The following is a 13,284-nucleotide window of genomic DNA, read 5'->3' as shown; positions in this document are numbered from 1 at the left end:
CCTCGGTTTTATTTGTTTTATTTTATACTTAAGTTTCTTTACGCTTAAGGATGCTTTTACCAACGTTTACTTGCGTATTTATTGTTCGTTCTGTTTTGTTAAATTAAACGCGAACGTCCACATATGCCACAGACAAATCAAACAGCAAATAATTTCATAAACAAGTGTTGCCTTGGAAAAAAACAAACTGTAAATAAGTGCAAGAACGTGAAGGAAACTAGAAAATGATTTAAAAGTACATAATAAAATGTATTGAAGTTAAATAAGCGCCGGACGTGCAATTAAATAAGTTATGAAAAAAACAATAGACTAATAAGCATTTAGCCCGCAAAGAAAAAATAATCCGTAACGCATTGAAAAGAAAAACAAATATACATACATATGTAATTGTGGGTAAACACAATTGAAATAACACTATTTATTTTACTTTTTTTTTTTGTTATTGAGAAAAATTTAAACAATTAAAAATTTACTTAATAATTTCAAAATATAACATTTAAAAAACTTCCATAAAGATATGTTTACCACTTACGATTATTTAAAAAAGAATTAGAAACTAAAATGAAATAGTACTAAGAAAAATTTTAATTAACAACAACAATAAAGGAATTGTGAAAAAAGTAAGATCTATTATCAATCACAGGCATAAAAGTAACTGTATGTGCTCAGAACACAGTCATATTATGTCTTAAAATTTTCGTAGTATTCACAAAGCTTATTCATCTCCGGCAGGACTGCTGCAATTGTAATAAGGTAAGTCAAATTGAAAACCCAGTGTTATAAGACAAAATTAATTTATAAATTATAACTTCAAAAAATGTTAACTAATCACTTGCAGACTTCCAGAAAAAAATAATAATTTGAGTGGAGGAAAGAAGTTAACCCACAACTAAACAAATTTATTTCCTGCTTTTTCACAAACTTAGTTGTATTTAGGCTAATACTCAAAAAAATAAGTGAGTGAAAGCCTCGTTAAGTCTTGTTAGTTAAATTGCGGTACTTGATTTTATGACAAAAATTAACGTCAAAGCATAATAATATTGGTTGCAATATAATAAACAAGTAAAGAAGGGCTAAGTTCGGATGAAACCGAACATTTTATATTCTCGCAAAGTCAATTGGTATACTCGTTTTAGATTTCTTCGTGTTCTTTCGCCTTGTTCTATGTTGACCGATATTTTCGGTAAAAAGTCAACTATAGGCACTGGGGTCCCTATATTCAATACCTAGAGGCTTCAACAGTTTTGGTTCGAGTTAGACAATTATTGGTCACAAGGTGGCATACTTCTGCTTGATTTGCATAGTGGAAAGTGAAAAAATCAGATGGAATTTAAAATGATGTTATATGGGGAAATAGGCGTGGTTGTAAATCGACTTCGCCCATTTTACACCACTAATTTACATTACAATAGCATAGAAATATGATAAGAATGTTATGTACCGAATTTTGTTAAAATCGGTTAAGCAGATCCCAAGATATGGGTTTTCACCTAAAAGTGGGCGGTGTCATCTCATACCGTCCCAGAGCTAAAATTTAATGTATCTGTCGTGTTTAGTGCTTAATTTACCGCGCTTTTAGTAGTAGCAGGTCGATAGAATTGCTAAAAACCTTTGTTGCCAGTGAATTTTGTTATTATATTGTAGCTTTAATGGTTTAAGAGATATGCACATTAAACCTAAGAGGGGCGAAACCACGCCCACTTTAAAAAAAAAAATTTACCAAGAAATATGTGTACCAAGTTTCATAAAGATATCTCAATTTTTACTCAAGTTACAGCTTACACAGACGGACGGACGGACAGACAGTCACCCGGATATTAACTCCTCTCTTCATCCTGATCATTTACATATATAAAACCCTATATCTACTCGATTAGTTTTAGGTGATACAAACAACCGTTAGATGAACAAAACTATTATACTCTGTAGCAACAAGTAGTATAAATATATATGTATGTATGCATATACTGAGTTTACAAGAGAAGTGGTTCTAGGCCAAATACTTACCGTTAACTATCATAATTTAAAATGTTGACGTATTGTTGTTGGGAAGCTTCGTTTGGTCTTCAATAGAATAATCGAATGAAGAGAAAAATCAGATTGAGCTGTATAGTTACCTTTTAGACTAAAATCTTATAACGACCAGCTTGACTTCTTCCATAAAAAAAGTATACGGCTTACGTGTTGATTTTGTGCTATAATACAATACAAGAGTTCACTTCTGGTCTAACCAATGAGAAAGCAGCACTCACCAAAATAATAATCTGCGTTTAGAGCCACAAGACAAATAAATCCTAACAAAATTTGATCCCTAACAAAATTTCGTGTATTTTTGACAGTTGAAACGTTATCATATTTTATACGAGTATTTAAGCATTATTATGCTACTTTCTCAATTCGCCCTTTTAATTTAAGCCATTATCAACTTTCGTCGAAGATTATTGATATCAAGTACGATCTTATAGCCATCAGCATATATACTTGTATTTTCATGTAGAAGCCAGACCGAAGCCAGCTAGTAAAAACAAAAATTTTTTGACTTAAAAAACATTAGAACTAAAAAAAATTTGCTTAACGTAAATCATAGGAAAATGTGCTCTATGATATTGCCTCATCAAAGGCAATAATAAACAACAATAAATGTCATTATTAGTAGGGTTGCTGCTGTCAACAGAGCATCATCATTGTGGCAATCATCAATCGGTGATGCTGACAACATGTGTACGAGGTTATATCGGCAAAGATTGCCGCAGTGGCATCGATCAACAGCATATGAAATAAGTAATAAAAGCATGTGTTTTTTCTTGCCTATTTCTAAATTTCACAATTCTGTTTTGGTCGTTTGATGGGTTCGCTTTAGTGGTTGTTTATAAAAGCTTAACCCTAAGAACAGAGGGTGGAAACAATTGAAAATGATCGTTGAAGCATAAGTGAAATAATAATAACAACAATAATATAACACAAATGCAACGCAAAACAGACACAACTACAACACTCTCCTACATATATTATACATGAACATAGATAATAAAACCGATATATACATACATATAAAATATTGAAATAACCATTTGTATGCACATACTTTATGTACAAATATATTTCAGCATGACGAATAGAATCTCGCCCACAAACAGCCTGCACGACGTTGCGTCGCCTTGCCGACGTTTCTTCGTACAAGCTGCTGGATGTTGTCTAAGCACGGCTGTGTTGAATAGTGGTTGCCATCCAAAGCTCCCAATCGTAATGTTACTACTTCTTTATAAATATGTATGTACATATGCATGCTAGGTGTCTGTGTATCGGATTGCATTGTTATGCGGAAAAATGAAGCCACATCTGGTTTGTCTACGCCTTGAAAAACAGATAAATTCAATGCAGGCGTTTGAGATAGATTATGAGCTTTGTTTATTGGAAGCTCAATGGAGTCTGGCTCATTCATAGCAAATGCGCTTCTTTTTGCCTGGTACATATTAAGCTAGAGGTTACTGATTGCACACATATGTATGTACGTATTTATGTATTTTGTAGAATGAGGGAGTACACATTTCCTTGAAGAGCTCAATGTAGACTTTCGATGCATAATATGCGATATCCCGATTTAAATAAACTTATTCGCTGTATATAAAAGCATAGACAATAAACAGAAAATGCATAGGCATACAATCTAAAAATGTTTACATAAACTGCGGGTAGTAAAGACGACTTTCAACATTTCTTTTTTAACATATATACTACATATGAATTTAAAATACAAACGTATATATGATATGTGTCTAAAAATTAACCGAAATTTATATTTAAATCGTACAACATTAAAAAAAATACATTAATCCTCTTTCAAACGCTCTTTATTTAAATCGGATAACAGATGTTAAAGTTACAGCCTTTTCAATAAAAGTCAAAGTGTGCAATTTTTCCATTTTTAAAAAGAGCATATATAAAATGTTGAGTTAAACTTGGAAAAATTCACCGAAACATATGAATTGATGAATAAAGTTTATTGAGATGATTGTATGAGTCGTACACAAGTTTATAAGTGGTTTGCACGATTTAAACATGGCCGTGAGGATTTAAATGACGACAAGAGGTCAGTTCACCAGAAGCTGGTAATCATGCTGAATTGGTGGAAAATGTTCATAAAAAATCGGTATAAATGCAAATTTTACTACGAAAATGTAGTCCGAGGGATTAAATACGAATAAAAACGCTACTAGAAAATTTTTAATTGAAGATTTGCTTAAAAGACAGGTCTGTGTGCCTTTTGTTGTTGAATTAAATTATGATCAAAAAAGTAAACGAGTTTTTGATAAAAAAAAAACAAAAAAGATTTCTCTCAGCAACCACCCTCTGTATTCGCCTGATCTACCACCATGTGATAATTTTCTATTTCCAAAACTGAAAACCAACATGAAAGGATTATTTTATGAGGATATCCCAGCCATTCTACCGGCCGTAATCGGGATGCTGAAAAACATTCCCATAAACGACATAAATAATCTTTGCATGCACTGCTTCAGCGTTCTAAACGTTGTATTGAGTTTAGAGGAAATTATTTTGAAAAAAATGCATTTAAAGATAATATATGTAATGTGCATTTTATTCCATATCCAAAAACTTTGGTTATTTTTAAAGCACACCTTGTATCAAAGGCAATGTTAAAGTAATAATTAATGTTAAGTAATAATGTTTTAGAAAATTTATTCAGATATTCTCTTCTGGCTCTTTGTATATACATAACTTTATAGTATATTGTTTTACAAACTTCTATAATACATCGAAGCTCTGAAATACTACATTGCAGACTTTTTGATTACTGTAAATAAGATATGTCAAAGCAATGGGTTAAAATCTTCTGCCTGATTTCTATCATACCTTACAATATTATCAATCATTAAAACTTTTTATATTTTACTTCGTGACTAAATATAATATGTAAGAAAATATACAAAGCTCGACGTTTTTTCAACAAAAAAGTCTTTTCGGTCAATTTCCGCTTTGCGCTGCATTTTTTCAGTTGCCAAAAACGAAGCCGAAATAACACTGGCACACGTAGAAAAAATGGCTTTGCCACCTGTTGTGAAAAAAGGTCCATAAAAGCACTGACATATTAAAACCATAATTATGCAAATCAGGTAAAAAATGTAAAACATAATTCGCCGACTAAGTATTTATTAGTTTTTACTTTAGTTGCATTTTCTTAAAGTTAGTTTTTTTTGGTTTGGCGCGGAACAATGGCTTAACCCACTTCTCATAGTGCTGCGTAGAATTCACACCAAACAAAAAAGTTTAAAAAATAAAAAAAAAAAACCAACGCGTCTCTAACAACTAACTACCGACAACTATTAATAATAACAAACTGGTTTAGTGGCCAACTCGCTTCATTTATGATGGCAAAATCTCAAATACTAAAAAAAGGTTTTTGATGAAAACTGGCATTTTTCTTACAGCTGTTTTGGTTTTGTTATTATAACTAGCTTATTACCAAAGCTAATTAATTAATTTTACACTTGCATGCAGAATAAAAAAAAGTCGTAAAAATAGCATCAACTTTTAGTCTTTCAAAACAATTTTTTTAGACTTTTTATAGTCTTATTTCAGTTCTTTATCACATCAGTTTTATTGTTTACTCAAAACTTGCAATTAGGTGGCAACTTCGCTCGAAAAATATCAATTATAAATTTATATATAGTATACATTTTGTAACATAAGACAACGATCTAAGCCTTAGAATCCACTGATAAGAAAAAGATAGAAATTCATTGTTAAGTACTCTATAAGTAAAGAATAAAATAATTTGTTAGATAATAGCAACGGAAAGCTTCTTACTATCTTCACCCACTCATTACGTCATCGAATTGAAGAATCGCACGACAAATTCAAGCAATTAATTACTTTTATTTTGAAGTTGGCATGCTATCAAACTTAATACTTATAACGGTAATACTGCTCACGCGTTTGTGAGTTCTGCTCTCAAGTAAATATGGTTAAAAATCGATAAACAGATTCGATCACTTTGCCCACATGATGAAGAGCGATCGTGAGCATAAACAAATTAGTATTTGGCTAGGAGAAAAGACAAACCAATAGCTATAGCGAATATATATATAGTATGTACTTATGTACATATGTAGTTATGGATTTTCAAAACAACCAGCCATGTGCGGTAGCCAATTATTAATAAAAATGGCCGATGTGAGAGCTAAGAGCATCCATATCAATTATAATTCATTCACGCTCTTCGTTGTGTTCCTCTTGAGAATGTCTTCGCATTAGACATTAGTTAAGCTTTAATAATCACTCATACTGAATACATATACTTAATAACAACGTTATAACTGTGAGTGAGAAAATAACAATTGTTTATGCCTATTTATTGACAAAAACAAACTTAAATCAAATTACAGAATGGCAACTGAAAAGCAACAAAACAATAAAATGAAATAAAAGGAAAAATATTTTTATGAATGAATAAATAAGAATAGGTCTTGCTTGGGTGGCACGCATTGTGTTCTTGTTAGTAACAGTTTGCATTATGTTCGGTAATTTGAATTTTTTTATTTATTTTTTGTATGTAATATGCAAATATAGTATTTGCAATAGAAATAAAAATTAGCTAATCAAAAATATCCTTTGAGAATAGGATATGAAATATAATGCAGAAAATTGTCCGACTCAAGTTGTCGGTCATGTGTCGCTGGTGTAGACGCAATAAACGACAACATATTATATATTTGCTTATAATGAGTGACAAAAGAGTTCTTGTGTGAACGCAGTCTAAGCAAACATCAAAAATATGGCTACACATGAAATTGCATAATATAAACATTATGCTCCATTAGGTGATCGATTTAGCCATTGACTATGTTGATGGCACAAGCTGACTGATCTTTAATTGTTAAAGTACTGTGCGACATAAAAAAAACTTAAAATAAAGTTAACTACAATATTTTAAGATAAGTTTTCAGATATTTGCCTTATGTACAATACATAAAAACACATATGTACACACATACATACACCTTCGTACATTTCCACATAAGATGACTCGCACATTTAATACACCTTCAATGCGATAAATATTAAATACCGCTATGCATAAACACATAACACTACACAGTGAAAGGTATTAACAAAATTTTAATGCCGGAATTCCTTAGCCTTGCGGTAATTTTTATTATTACACATAAGTATGTATCTACAATGGTCATTGGCCACCAGCCAAGCATTGGGCTCAATGATTTCAAGAAAAGTTGTGAATTAACTTTTACTGACTTTCTGATTGACGGACCGACGGACAAACTAGTAAACTGCGTGTATTGAGCTATCTGTCAAGTGAATTTATTATATGCGTATGTATGTAGCTATGCTTTGCAGTTCGTGTTAAGCAGTCGGAAAGTCACAAATACTACAGTATTCACGTATGCGCACAAACATTTACACACACATACTTATAATCAGTTAGTTAGTAAGCTAACTAGCCGACCGATTGTTAGCTGTTAACTGTTCGCAAGCTCGCTTTCTACACCGAGACACTCAACTCCTCTGAGCATGCGCCATAATGTTGTTGGCGCGTGCAATACTCATAATCAATGGTTAAGAAATACATACTTACTGTACACATTGAATGCGCAAATGAAGTCGAGAAACAGTTTTTCAAAAACAATAATGCCAGAACACATACAGTGTGTTTGAGAGGAGATTGCATTCGCTATCGGAGGCAGATAGGCGTATTCTAAAAACATGTGAAAGACACAAGAAGTGCAAAAAATAATTAATAATAATTTTTGACTAATTAGTAAAAGTAAAGACTAAAAGTAAAAGCATATTAAATAAAAAAGGAAGGTCTAAGTTCGGCTGTAACCGAACATTTTATATTCTCACAATGTAAAGTGATATACGGAGTTTTCGTATAGATTTTAATTAAAAGTAGGAAGTACTGCATCTATTATTTACAATCACACGCAAGATGATATACTATTATTAGAAAGAGATTATTTTGAAATTTCATTAAGATTTCTTTCATATTGACCCATAGAAGCGGTAAAAAGTCAACCAGAAGTTCGAAAATATTTATATTAGGTATATGGGGACTAAAGGAAGAATTTACTCGATTTTACCCATTTTTGGCACAAGGGCTTGCTGTTATCACAAAAATATTCTGCCAGTATTTCAATTCTAGAATTCACAGACAGACCGATATGTTCGGTAAAATTTCAGCCATATGGTTCCACATATGGGGTGCCTACGTCTTTGAAAAATAATAGTCCAATTTCGACAAACTTTGGGCGTAAAATTAAATACCTGAAAGACATTATTTTGTAAAAGTTATTTCATTTACAAGTGCCACGCCCATTGTCCAATTTTTACACCGACTCCCATAAAGCCATTTCTTGCCATCCTTGTTGTTAAATTCATTCAGTGAGTTATCGAACTTTTAGTAATTTTCAACAGAACCGTTATATGGGGAGTGGACGTGGTTATCCTTTAATTTAAACCATTTTCACAGCGTTTGAAGAGGTGATAAAATGACTTCTCTCAGCAAGTTTAGTTGATATATCTGCTTGCACGGACAGACTAACAGACGGACAGACAGTCACCCGAATTTCAGCTTGTCTCGTCACCTTGATCATCATATATATACATGTATATAACTTCATATACCTATATCTCGATTAGTTTTGGGTGATACAGACAACCGTTAGGTGAACACAACTATTATACTCTGTGCAACATGTTGCGACAGTATTAAAATCGGTACAACTAAAAGAAATATGAAAAATATTCGTTACAAATATTATTCGATCGGAATCTCTTACCTCTAAACCATTTATTGTAGTTTGGAAAGGAAAAGGAAAATACTTAATATATCTAAATTTGGGGAATAGACTTTGAGTTATTAAAGTTTAATGAGGTAGTTCGCTGCAAAAAATCCGTATAGCTTAGATTTAACCATACCCAAAACCATTTTTGAGGAGGACACTTGGTTGTCCTTACTGTCACGAAAAATCGTGTTGATAATTCAACACTTAGATTAGAAAAAAGTATAAATTCTAACTTGTCTTTTCCTGATCTCAAGTCCCCGAATTCTTCAGAATCCCCGAATATCATCAAGCCTATCAGTTTATTAAGCATGCGTTGATCCGTATCTCAGCACGATTCTTTCTCGCTCCAGCCCTTCCTTCCAGTCATAAGTTAGTAACTTAATTAGACAACTTATCAAGTTCAAGTCATACTTCGCACGGATTGCGCCATTGAGCTTTTCTTACACTTGTATTCCTACCTTCTTGTCAAACGAACGTCCTACCTTGCATGCCACCTCCCGCGCTCACAAAACACACCTTTCTCGCAATCAGTCAACTTTCCACACACTCTTTCGGAGTGTGCGTGCCATCATCTACGTCGTCAACATTCTCTACTTCTATCTCTTACTCGCATTTTCTTCACAAAATATAAGTTGGTCAGTGACCTTTTTTGCTTCATTTCTTCACAACAACACCACGGCGCACACGCTTCTGCCTTCAGCGTAGCGGCGCGACGCGTTGTCTCAACATTTTGTGTGCGTTCCACTTTCAATGCGTGTGTGTTGTTGCCACCTTGTTGCCTTCCATGCGCTGCACACTACTGATACTTACTACTAATTTCCTTGCCTGTTTAATTCATACATTCATTTCTTTGTCGCTTGGCTATTTTTGTATTGTTGTTGTTGTTGTTGCATATGCACAGTTTGGCCTTTTGTAGATTGTGTTTTTGTATGTATGTATATTGTTGTTGTTTCTTTATGGTGATTATAATTCTTGAACTGTGATTTTTGACGAAAGAAGTATCTTTTACCCGTTACTCCATTGCGGAATCCTTAAGTGTTCTGTTGTCATCTGCGGTCTGTCGTCAGTTTTTGAAGAACTGGTGAAAGCGGGTTGGGTTTTTACACACACATACACAAACGCACGTACATAGATGGCGACAGAAAACAGAACCACAAATTATATGCGTCGTCCACAATCGGAATGGTTACAGATTGGCACAATTTGATTACGCGGGTTAAGGACTAGCAATTATGTACAGAAAAAGAAAGTAAAGAGCAGTAAAAAGCTTTATAAGGTAATGTGTTTGCGAGCGCTCTTTTGGTATATAGCGCATGAGTAAGAAATAGTTTACTGAAACAGTTTGACTTTTGTGACATTAAGATACATTTTGTTCAGCGAAAACGTTTTATGTTTTTAAAAACCTTTGATTTTATCAGCGTGGAAGCGTTTACTTCTTTGACCCATATAGAATCAGTCAAACAGCTGATTGTCACTGCTTCCACCGCAAGGAATCTGCTGAGAGACCGGCTCTTGGGATATGCGATATCTAAGCAGTGCGTCCATATAATGGAATCCCATACATTGAATCTTTATTAGTCTATGTCGTATACTGAAGAATTTTTAATTGATCACACTGTTGTATCTATGGCTGTCACCTACGGCTTGTATGCTTATATTAAAATATCTGCATGTATACACTGAAATCAAATGCTCGAAGCCTACCTGAGCTTATATTATACATCATATTTTGTATCAAAGTGATTAATCTAAGAAGGTTAAAGAAAAGCACTTAAGACGCAAGCATTTCTTTTTTCTGTCTAAAAAATACTGTTTCTGGGCAGAAGTTCACCTAAATCCACAAAATTGCCCGTGGCGACGCAGAGGTTTGACCCGGTGTTGTGTGCAGTCATGTAGAAAGAGTACTTATTCCTTCACCAAAAGGGGCGAAACTCTTCTCCAAGTAATCGATATAGAACATATCATCTTCCCGGCCAACGAAGCGAAGCAGAAACTGTTTCGGATTGCGCAATCAACTAGGTTAAGTATTAATCGAACTGCCCTTGTATTGCTGATAAGTCGTAACAAAATTTCCGTAAGCTCTGAGTACATTTTTTCAGTTTGGCAGTCAATACCTCATCAAACATCACTCCTTAAAGAGCTCTCGATATAAATGAACTTTTAATGGATTACTACTGCTGGAAACTAAATGCATTTCCGGTATTCGGATTCGGAGGTTATTGAATTTTTAATCACACACACGCAAAAACGTGAAGACTTGGATGACCCTAATAGCCGCATGAGCCTAAAAGGATTTGTGCAATTTTTTCGTTTTATTTTCTCTTCAACATTGGCGTACCGGAATTGGATTGTCTAGTTGACGCGATAGAAACAACAGCTTCGCGGCTTCCTTCTTAAGTATATCGTACATAAATATGTATATGTGTACTTATATGCCATTGCAGCAAACGCCTTGCTGCACTTAAGCCTTCCGCAGGCAACCGCACCGACGCCATTGTGTGGCATCCACAAGATGATGCACTTAATTCAATTAGCGGTGCATACGAGTACGATGAGGCATGTGGCATGGTTTTGTGAGGCACACAACCGACTGGCTGGTCAACCGTCAGCGGCAAAGGCCGACAGGCCAAAAAGGCAGAGAATAGTGCAAACAGATAAAGCTCAAAGTCCCAATGAGTGTGCCGTGACCACCGTGCTGGTTGGAATGTCAATATGTGTGGGTGTATTTGTGACTCTATAATAAGCATATGCAAAAATGTTTGTGTATATGTGTGGGTTGAGTGAGCAGTGACACGTAAAAAGGCATAGAAAAGCAGCAAAAATGGAAATTGCCACTTCCTATTTACAAACTTATAGATAAACATATGTTTTTGTGAATGTGCATACATATTTGTCGGCTCAAGACACATGTGTGTGTATGTGTGTGTGTGTTATAGTTGCTTGCGAAATGCCCTCACTTGTAGGTCGTTCTATGCTCGGATGCGCTGATAAAGGCGACCGCCGCAGCACAGAAAAAAGGCTGAATCTAATGTCATTATGTTCTCTTACGTGCGGGCTGAGATAAGTTTGACTTTATGAAACAAAAGTGTTTATATACATATATTGTACATACATATATAGAAGTATGAGCACATAGTAAGTTCCTATCTACCGTAAGTATAATTGCGCAGAAATTTATAATTTTTGCACATACGCACATATGTACATATATCGTACTTATATATAAATAATAGGGTGGGTGAAAAAAATAATGTATTTTTTTCGCTTCGTACTCTGCAAAATTGTTTGATAGACACCTCTAAGAAAGGCTCTCCAAGTATAAATTCTTAATTGTAACGAGAAGGTCCTCCGCCTAACGGGTTTCAATTTTTTTCTTATTATCAGATAGAAAAATTTATATCTCGATTCTAACTATTGTACATAGCCTGAATATTTAGGAAAATGGCAATTTATTTCTGAAAATAATCTTCTGTTAGCTCGATACACTTCACCCAGTGATCCTTCCGATTCGATTTCTTTTCGTGCCTGAGAGAACTGACGTTTTCTGGAGGTCTGCAAATTTGACTTCCGTGGCGACTGTAACCTTCTCATATGACTCAAATTTCTGCTTGGCGTTTGACTTTTTCAAACTCAACAAAAGAACCGGTACGAAACAAATCTGGAGAATACAGTGAATGGGTTCAAAGCGTAATTCGTTTAGTTTGGCCGTTTTGATGGCGGAGGTGTGAGCCGGTGTGCTGCCATGGTGCCAAACGGTGGTCATCAACATTCCGGCCCATAGGACCGCTATCTTCTTTTCTGGAGCTGGTTCGTTGGGTGAAGTCTACTGTTTCGACTGTTTCTTACTCTTTAGTGTATACCAATAGTTCCATGTTTCATGAACGAAATTCTCATCTCATTCATCGTTCCGGCCCAACGCGGCCTTTTGACATGTCTACTGACACAGCTATCTCGGGCACCTGCAACCGGTGGTCTGCCAATACGAGATCATAGACTTTTGTCACATTAGTTTAAAAACTTCTTAGTTTAAACGGTTTTAGAGCAGTGGAGTGCAAATTTTTTTTTTGTCTAAAACTCTATCTAATCCCACTATAAATAGTAAAGAAAGTTTGTTCCAGCTTTAAGGAAAGATAACATATCGTTATGCAACAGACAGAAGAATGATTGTCGCATGTTTCGAAACAAATGTTTTTACGTAAAACTCTCACCATATTTGCTCGTCGTACGCACCGGCAACACAACCCATGCGCGCCCAGCAACGAGGCAGAGGAAAAAAACAACAGCAAATATCGTTTGCTTTCGTTTGCCTGCCCACAATTAATCCTCCCAAAGAGGATTTCTATTTGTTTTTTGCGCTCGGCACCAATAAGCTAATTGTATGTAAATTGACTAAGCGGAAAAAGCACACGAGTGCAGGGACAACAACCACAACAAAGTATGGTATACGAGCGACGATAAC

General features: G+C 34.6%; 1 protein-coding gene and 1 long non-coding RNA gene across 4 annotated transcripts in view; one reads left to right on the top strand and one right to left on the bottom strand.

The window, feature by feature from the left end:
* The window catches only part of LOC118683746 (uncharacterized), a 34,946-nt gene that overhangs the window by 15,197 nt on the left and 6,465 nt on the right, over window positions 1–13,284 (bottom strand). The window contains exon 3 of one of the 3 annotated variants that reach the window (XR_004979622.2): window positions 7,516–7,735. The exons of the other annotated variants lie outside the window; for them this stretch is intronic. This is a non-coding gene — a long non-coding RNA (uncharacterized lncRNA). Of the gene's footprint in view, window positions 1–7,515; window positions 7,736–13,284 lie in introns of those variants that run through there. 3 annotated transcript variants of the gene reach the window in all.
* Window positions 448–13,284, top strand: part of ttk (zinc finger and BTB domain-containing protein ttk) — a 45,344-nt gene continuing 32,507 nt past the window's right edge. The window contains exon 1 of the mRNA XM_014237081.3: window positions 448–753. The gene's annotated coding sequence lies outside the window, so the exon portion shown is untranslated. The remainder of the gene's footprint in view (window positions 754–13,284) is intronic.

The sequence above is a fragment of the Bactrocera oleae genome, chromosome 2 (assembly GCF_042242935.1).
Source record: "Bactrocera oleae isolate idBacOlea1 chromosome 2, idBacOlea1, whole genome shotgun sequence".
Lineage (NCBI taxonomy): Eukaryota > Metazoa > Arthropoda > Insecta > Diptera > Tephritidae > Bactrocera > Bactrocera oleae.
This window is presented reverse-complemented; position numbering and strand designations above follow the sequence as displayed.